This window comes from Nicotiana tabacum, chromosome 1 (genome assembly GCF_000715075.1).
Source record: "Nicotiana tabacum cultivar K326 chromosome 1, ASM71507v2, whole genome shotgun sequence".
Taxonomy (NCBI): domain Eukaryota; kingdom Viridiplantae; phylum Streptophyta; class Magnoliopsida; order Solanales; family Solanaceae; genus Nicotiana; species Nicotiana tabacum.
This window is the reverse complement of record NC_134080.1, coordinates 157352445-157361131: the sequence shown is the minus strand read 5'-3', so window position 1 is coordinate 157361131 and position 8687 is coordinate 157352445.

The following is an 8687-nucleotide window of genomic DNA, read 5'->3' as shown; positions in this document are numbered from 1 at the left end:
AGAGGTCGTCCTTACAAACATGCTCAGATGGCTTACCCAGTCCACCATTGTGCATCTTCTAGCCATGGTTCTCACAGTTCACATCTGGGCCACTCATCTCTCAGTGCCCTTCCAACTCAGAGTTCATCTCGTGCTGCATCGGGCCAAGGCTCATTTATGCCAAGTCCTTCTACCAGTTGTCCCAGTGCTCGGGGCTCCCTTCAGTCCCCACCACCAGCACCGGGGAGTTGCTATGAGTGTGGAGAGTTTACTCATATCAGGAGGGAGTGTCCCCGCCTAGTGGGAGGTCCAGCTCAGCAACAGAGGGGTCAACCTTCGGCTTCAGCACCAGTTACTTCACACCCACTCAGCTAGCTCAGGTTGGAGCTCAGTCGGCTAGGGTTCACCCTAGAGAGGGAGGCCGATCAGATGGCGGTCATGCCCGTTTCTATGCACTTCCTGCTAGACCAGATGTCACTGCTTCAGATACAATGATCACAAGTATTATCTCAGTATGTCATCGAGATAATTTTGTATTATTTGACCCCGATCCACCTATTCATATGTGTCATCTTATTTTTCTCATTATTTGGACATGCCACGTGAGTCTCTAGTTTTATCTGTTCATGTATCTATGCAGTGGGCAATACTATTATTGTCGATCACGTATACCGGTTGTGTGTAGTGACTGTTGGGGGATTAGAGACTAGGATTGGTCTGTTGCTGCTTAGTATGGTTGATTTTGATGTGATATAAGATATGGATCAGCTGTCTCCATGTCATGCTATTTTGGACTGTCATACTAAGACCGTGACATTGGCGATGCCGAGGCTACCACAGATTGAGTGGCGATGTTCTTTAGACTATGTTCCCAGCAAAGTGATTTCATACTTGAAGGACCAATAGATGGTTAGGAAGGGTTGTCTTTCTTATTTAGCCTTTGTGAGGAATGACAGTGTAGAGACCCCTGCTATTGATTCAGTTCTGGTGGTGCGAGATTTTGCGGATGTGTTTCATGCAGACTTGCTAGGAATGCTGCCAGATAGGGATATTGACTTCGGTATTGATTTGGTATCAGACACTCAGCCCATTTCTATTCCATCGTATTGTATAGCACCGGTGGAGTTGAAGGAATTGAAGGAGCAACTTCAGGAACTCCTTAATAAGGGATTTATTTGGCCTAGTGTGTCACCTTGGGGTGCACCAGTTCTATTTGTGAAGAAGAAGGATGACACTATGAGAATGTGCATTGATTACAGGCCAGTTGAACAAAGTCACGATCAAGAACAAGTATCTTTTGCCTCGTATTAATGATTAATTTGACCAGCTTCAGGGAGCGAGGGTGTTCCACACATTGATTTGAGATCAGGGTATCACCAGTAGATGATTAGGGACTTGGACATTCTTAAGACAGCTTTCAAGACCAATATAGCCATTATGAGTTCTTTGTGATGTCTTTTAGGCTGACCAATGGCCCAGCAGCGTTCATGCATTTGATGAACAACGTGTTCCGACATTATCTCGACTCGTTCATCATTGTGTTCATTGATGATATCCTGGTGTACTCTCGTAGCGAGGAGGAGCACGCCCAACATTTGAGGGTTGTATTGCAGCGATTGAGGGAGGAGAAGCTTTATGACAAGTTCTCCAAGTATGGGTTTTGGCTCAGTTCAGTGGCGTTCTTGGGGAACGTGGTGTTCAGTGAGGGCATTCAAGTAGATCTGAAGAAGATAGAGGCGGTTCAGAATTAGCTCAGACCGTCCTCAGCTACAGAGATTCAAAGCTTCCTTTGTTTGGCTGGTTATTACCATCGGTTTGTTTAGGGTTTCTCGTCTATTGCATCACCTTGATCAAATTGACCCAAAAGGGTGATCTTTTCAGGTGGTTGAATGAGTGTGAGGCGAGATTTCAGAAGCTCAAGATTGCCTTGTCCACAACTCTAGTTCTAGTTCTACCATAAACTTCTGGTTCTTATATCTTATATTGTGATGCTTCTCGGATCAGTATTGGGTGTGTTTTGATGCAGGAGGGTAGAGTGATTGCTTATGCTTCACATCAGTTGAAGCCCCATGAGAAGAACTACCCAGTTCATGATTTGGAGTTGGCTGCTATTGTTCACGCATTGAAGATCTGGAGGCACTATCTCTATGGTGTTTCTTTTGAGGTATTTACTGATCATTGTAGCCTCCAGCACTTGTTCAAATAGAAGGATCTCAATTTGAGGCAGCGGAGATAGTTGGAGCTACTAAAGGACTATGATATTACTATTCTGTATCATCCGGGAAAGGCCAATGTGGTGGCCGATGCCTTGAGTAGGAAGCCAGTGAGTATGGGTAGTCTTGAATTCCTTCCTATTGGTGAGAGACCTCTTGTAGTTGATGTTCAGGCCTTGGCCAACCGGTTCGTAAGATTGGATATTTCAGAGCCCAGTCGGGTCCTAGCTTGTGTAGTTTCTTGGTCTTCTTTGTTTGATCGCATCAGAAAGCTCCAGTATGATGATCCTCATTTGCTTGTCCTCAAGGACAGGGGCCATCACGGTGATGCCAAAGATACGACTATTGTTGAGGATGGGGTATTGAGGTTGCAGGGCCGGATATGTGTGCCAATGTAGATGGGTTACGGGAGTTAATTCTTTCATCCATCCGGGTGCCGCGAAGATGTATTAGGATTTGAGACAACACTACTGGAGGAGAAGGATGAAAAAATATATAGTTGGGTTTGTAGCTCGGTGTTTCAACTGTCAGTAGGTCAAGTATGAGCATTATTGACCGGGTGTCTTGCTTCAGAGGTTAGAGATCCTGGAGTGGAAGTGGGAGCGGATCACCATGGATTTCGTAGTAGGCTCCCAAGGACTTCAAAGAAGTTCGATGCTATTTAGGTGATTGTGGATCGGCTGACCAAATCCGCACACTTCATTCTAGTTGGTACTACTTAGTCCTCAGAGCGGTTGGCTGAGATTTACATCCAAGAGATTGTTCGCCTTCATGGGGTGCCAGGTTTCATCATTTCAGATAGAGGCATGCAGTTTAAATTGCAGTTTTGGAGAGCCGTGCAGTGAGAGTTGGGCACTCAGGTTGAGTTGAGCACAACGTTCCACCCTCAGACGGATGGATAGTCTAAGCGCACTATTCAGATATTGGAGGACATAATACGCATTTGTGTCATTGATTTTAGTCGGACTAGTTTCTGCCGCTTGTGGAGTTTGCTTGCAACAATAGTTATCAGTCGAGTATTTAGATGACTCCATATGAGGCTTTATATGAGAGGCGATGTAGATCTCCAGTGGGTTGGTTTGAGTCGGGAGAGGCTAGGCTTTTGGGTACAGACTTGGTTGAGGATGCATTGGACAAGGTGAAATTAATTTACGAGCGGCTTCACACAGCGCAGTCGAGACAGAAGAGTTATGCTGACAGGAAGGTCCATGATGTGTCTTACATGGTTGGGGAGAAGGTTCTACTGAATTTTTTACCCATGAAGGGTGTTATGAGATTTGGGAAGAGGGGCAAGTTGAGCCCTCGTTTATTGGGCCGTTTGAGGTATTTCGAAGGATTGGGGAGGTGGCCTATGAGCTTTCTTTGGCACACAGATTATCGAGTATGCATCCAATGTTCCATGTTTCTATGCTTCAGAAGTATATTGGCGACCAGTCTCATATTTTAGATGTCAGCACGGTCCAGTTGGAGGGTGATTTGACTTATGATATGAAGTCGGTGGCCATTTTGGGGCGGTAGGTTTGAAAGTTGAGGTTAAAAGATATAGCTTCAGTGAAAGTGCAGTAGAGAGGAGGAGACTACTCTGGAGACCGAGGGGGAGATGCAGAGTAGATACCTACACCTATTTGAGGTTCTAGGTATGTTTCTAGATCCGTTCGAGGACGAATGTTTATTTAAGAGGGGGAGGATGTAACGACCCGACTGATCGTTTTAAGAGTTATAGTCCTATTCCCTCCATTTCCTATTTCTTTTGTGTTCTACAGCGATATTATGACTTACCAGGTTAGTTGGTTTAGGTCCAGAGTGATTTTGGAGTGAATTGAGACACTTAGTCTCTTAATTGGAAGTTTAAGTTGGAAAAGTTGACCGAATGTTGACTTATGTATAAACGACCTCAGATTTGAATTTTTATGGTCCTGCTAGCTCCGTTAGGTGATTTTTTAACTTAGGAGCGCAACCGAAATGTGATTTGGAGGTCCGTAGTAGAATTAGGCTTGAATTGGCAAAAATTGGAATTTTGCCGAATTTGACTGGCAATGGAAATTTTGATATCGCGATCGGATTTGATTTTCGGAAGTTGGAGTAGGTTCGTGGTGTCATTTATGACGTGCGTGAAAAATTTGAGATCAACCGGACATGATTTGATAGGTTTCATTGTCGTTTGTAGATTTTGGAAATTTCAAAGTTCATTAGGCTTGAATCCAGGTGTAATTCATGTTTTTGATGTTGTTTGAGGTGATTTGAGGATTTGACTAAATTCCTATGATGTTATGGGACATATTGGTATGTTTAGTTGAGGTCCCGAGGGCCTCAGGTGAGTTTCAGGTGGTTAATAGATCATTTTTGGCCTTGGTGAGTTAGCTGATGTCTACTGCTGCATTTTTCTGGTTTCCTCTTACGCGTTCGCGAGAGGAGCCTCGCGTTCGCGAAGAGTGTTTCTGAGCCGGTGAGATTTTATTTTGAGCGTTCACGAAGGAGAGGACACGAATGCGAAGGGTAGGGCAGTGTGTGCATCGTGAATGCATGAGTGGTATCGCGTTCGCGAAGAGGAGTGAGGCAACTGGGGACCCCCCAGTCTTTTGTTCTACGCGTTCGAGAGGCGAGGGACGCGTTCACGAAGGTCTGAGTTTGCAAAGCTTCGTGTTCGCGAAGCATAGGTTGCGTTCGCGATGAGTTAAGTTGAGAGGCAGTCTGAGTTGGTCTATGCGAACACGAGAGGACGATCGCATTTTTGAAGAAGAAAATCTAGGCAGACAGTATTAGTTTTAAAATCTAGGGTTTGAGCCATTTTTCATATTTTGAGCTAGGGATCACAAATTTTGGCGATTCTTGAAGGGTATTTTGCGGAGTTTATTGGGGTAAGTGATTCTTACTTGGTTTTGGTTAAACCCCATGATTATATCTTTAATTTTACCATCTAATTTGTGATTTGGGGTGAAAAATTGGCGAAGAAGATGAAGTGTTCTTAAGTTAGATTTTTGGAGTTTTGAATGGGATTTTGTTATTGGATTGGAGTAAATTTGGTATGGTTAGACTCGTGAGTGAACGGAATTTCGGGTTTTGTGACTTCTGTCGGATTTTTAGACTTGGGTCAGGTGGCCGAGTTGAGTCGATTTTGGATTTTCAGGTCTAAATTAGTAGTTTTCTTGTGGAATTGATCCCTTTAGCCTATATTAAATGAATTGTACTAGGGGTGGGCATAAAATCCGAAAAACCGAATTCCGAACCGAACCGAACCGAAATAATTCGGTATTTAGGTTTCGGGTTTTTTTGGTATTTCGGTCTAATTCGGTATTGTAATTTTGGTATTTCAGTATTTCGGTACGGTCCTCGGTATTAAAATTCTGAAATTTCGGTATTTCGGGACATTTTTTTAATAACCCAGCCCACTGCCCATCGCCCCAGCCCCAACGCCCAAGCCCAAACCTTTCTTTATTTAATTCCCAACCCCGGCCCATCTACCCAGCCCACTCTAATTTCTAATTTCTTAATAACCCAGACTCAGCCCATCGACCCTTTGGCCTATAATTCTAATTCCCAGCCCCAGCCCCAACGCCCAAAAATTTTCAGTTTGCACTTTGCAGTGCACTGGAGTTATTTGGTGTTTTAGCCTATACTTTGATTAATAACTCAATTCTCTATTCTTTATAGTTCGGAGCAGATTCTTTCACAATTCACAGTGAAAGTTTCAGTTGTGCATGTGCACTGTTAGCATTAATTATTCAGCGATTATTAAACCGAAACCGTACCGAAACCATACCGAACCAAATTAAGAAATACCGAACCGTACCGAAATATTTTGGTATGGTATTTGGTATATACAATTAATAAACCGAATACCGAACCAAAATTCTTAAATACCGAACCGAAATACCGAATGCCCACCCCTAAATTGTACAGCTTGTGGCTAGATTCGGAACATTTGGAGGCCGACTCGCGAGACAAGGGCATTTTGGAGTAGAGTTTCGCTCGGATTGAGGTAAGTAATGTTGATACCCAATTTTTCCCTATATATTTTTTTAATATGCAAATACCTTCAAAATAACATATGTATGCATATATAAGTATGCCCAAATGTTTTATTATTTTTCCTTAATTTTTAAAGGTTTTTAAATCAATTTATTCCCCTATTTTATTCATACAAACACAATAATAATTCTCATATTATCATTTGGGTGATTCATTTATTGGATTCTCATATTTATACTAAAATATAGCTAAGATATTTTTTGTATATTTTTATAAATTTATTTAGTATTTGTAAAGCTAAATTGTATATAATTCCAATATTAGCCCCTTTTAAGATTTAATTGTGTTTATATTTATAAAAATTAAGTCCAGTATTTTTAAATTGATAATTATGTGTTAAAATCATTTAGTACTTTCAATTTATTTCCAGAATTTAATTTACTATTTTTTATAAAATAAATGGTAAAAATGGCTATTTAAAATCTAGCCAGATTTCATTTCAATTGTAGCCTAATTCTACCTCAATTGAACCCCCGACCCAATTTCAATTTAAACCGACCCAAACCCAGTTTCATTAAACCACCCATTTACCCATTTTAATCCGGGGCGATGATCATTCAGATCAACGGCCAATAATCACCCTTTCCTTAAAAAATTCCGAACTACCCCCCAAACCCTTTCATTTGTTACCATACGCCGCCTCTGAATCCCTCCTCTACTAAATCCTCTCTACAACAACCTCAAACCCTAGCCGCCGCCAGCCTAATCCATGGCCTTCTAAGGTTATCGGAGACCTATACCAGCCTTCCAAGGCTTCTATGTGTTTGGTTCTGTGGTCTCATGACCAAACTCTGAAGGGATTTGGCCCAGTCTTTGCTCGATGACCCTTCTCCGGTCATCCCTAACCTTTCTCCAGCCAGCCATGGCCATTCAAGTCAGACCTTTGACTCTCCTAGTTAGATCGGTAACTTTCAAGGCCTTTCTAGTTGCTTTTGGTTTCTTCTGAAGTCCTAATCTCTAAGTCGTTTTCGACTTCTTTTAGATCTACCTTAGATCCATGCTTGCCATGAGTTTTTAAATATCTTCTCGAAGCTTCTTTAACTTTGCTTTAAAAAAAGACTCTTCATATTTTCCGATTAGGGTTTTTCCTTCTAGTTTTCTTTTCAAAATCGTTTTCTTTGGTTTTAATGTGTCTGTGGTTTTACTATGTTTTTTTCATGTTATTATCCTATCTGAGTTAGCATATTGAAAACCCTAGTTACTTTGGGTTCATTCGAGTTCTAAAACTATATGTTGGATAAGTGTGTGTCTGGTTAAGTTCTTGTTTGATTTATTTGATTATCATCTTTTAAGATTGATTATTGTTGAAGGAACCTATGTCTTTGGGTTTGAAACTATTCGTTTGAATACCTGATTCGACTTGAGGTTCCTTGTTTCTGAATCTCTTTTCTTTATGTGATTCCTCTAATTCTGGGTTTTTACTATCTTTAAAACTCGACTATGCCTGAAACCCTAACTTTTCAAAGGGTTTCTCATCTGCTACTGTGAGACCCTTTGCATGCTTCAGATACTCTATTTTCTCTTCACTGTTGATTCAATGTGACTCGACTTACTGGACTATCATGCTTCGAATGTTTGCTATCTACTAAACTTTGTGCTACTATTGCATGTTGTTTCTTTTGCCAATAGGTTTGGCTTCACATATCTAGTGTTTGTGCACTCTATTTATATGCTGAGGTTCCTTCTTTTATTGATCTTCAATCTTGGGGTTGATTTCAAACTTTTCTTTTGTGAAACTCTAATTTCACTCACCTGTTAAAGTTAATTGATTCTTTCCTTATTTTGCTTCACTGAATCTTTTTCCTGAAATAAGTGTATTTTTGTACTTAGACTCGATTGCTTACTTAATGTTTTACTACTTCTTTTATGGAAATAATTAGTCTGCCTACAAACTAATTTTCTTTCCTTATTTTTAATCTGTTAGCCCTGTTAAACAAGTGATTCCTTAATTAAAGGGAAACCACTTGGTTGATTGATTCTGACTGTTGATTATTTTCATATTTGTATTGAACTTTACTTATTACCTTATTTCTTACATGTTTTCAAAAGGCTATAAATACCCTTCACCCCTCTTCTTTCAAAGAGACAGGAACTACTTGAGTTCAGGACACACACTTCACTCAAACTCTTTTTTTTTTTTTCTGTTACTGCTTGTGTTGTTGCCTTGTCTAGCCGGCTGAAAGCCAAGGATAGGCTATGGGAACATGCTCACTTTTCTTTCTGCATTTGCTTCTTTACTGGTTTGTTCTAATTAACTTTCCAGCATCAACAACAACATATTTTCTTTGCTATTTCCCTTTCTCTTGCCTATTTCTGTTTATGTTTTAATCAAGTTGCATTGTTAAGCATGTTGTAATATGCCCCTTCCTTTTCTGAATTCATGTTTCCCATATGTATGAACTCTATCAGTCACTTATGAACCCCAAACCCCCCATATCCCTTATGTGTTTGTATTCCTTGACTGGT